General features: G+C 41.7%; 1 long non-coding RNA gene across 1 annotated transcript; it reads left to right on the forward strand.

The window, feature by feature from the left end:
- LOC106322361 lies at positions 1-379 on the forward strand. The gene is made up of 3 exons (XR_001266375.1): positions 1-44; positions 130-222; positions 300-379. It is a non-coding gene; the product is annotated as an uncharacterized LOC106322361 (long non-coding RNA).

The following is a 379-nucleotide window of genomic DNA, read 5'->3' on the forward strand; positions in this document are numbered from 1 at the left end:
ACGATAAGCTTGGCGCTCTTTGCATGCAATGGTTACAAGACAAGGTTCTGCTTTCTCTCTCAAACCAAAGATATTCTTAAATAACAAATCAGTTTCTCCTTATAAATATTGAAGCGGCGGTCTCTTCAGGTCCACTCAATCCGCGAGGCTGCTGCCAACAATGTGAAGCGTCTTGCTGAAGAATTTGGTCCTGAATGGGCAATGCAGCATATAGTTCCACAGGTTTGTCTAGGTTTTACAAGAATCAGTGTTTACCTTCTTATTAGAGTCAACCAATGTTTTTTTTCATTAATCTGCAGGTTCTTGAGATGATCAGCAACCCTCACTATCTGTACCGTATGACCATTTTGCGTGCGGTTTCTCTTCTTGCACCAGTGAT

This window comes from Brassica oleracea, unplaced genomic scaffold, assembly GCF_000695525.1.
Source record: "Brassica oleracea var. oleracea cultivar TO1000 unplaced genomic scaffold, BOL UnpScaffold18023, whole genome shotgun sequence".
NCBI lineage: Eukaryota > Viridiplantae > Streptophyta > Magnoliopsida > Brassicales > Brassicaceae > Brassica > Brassica oleracea.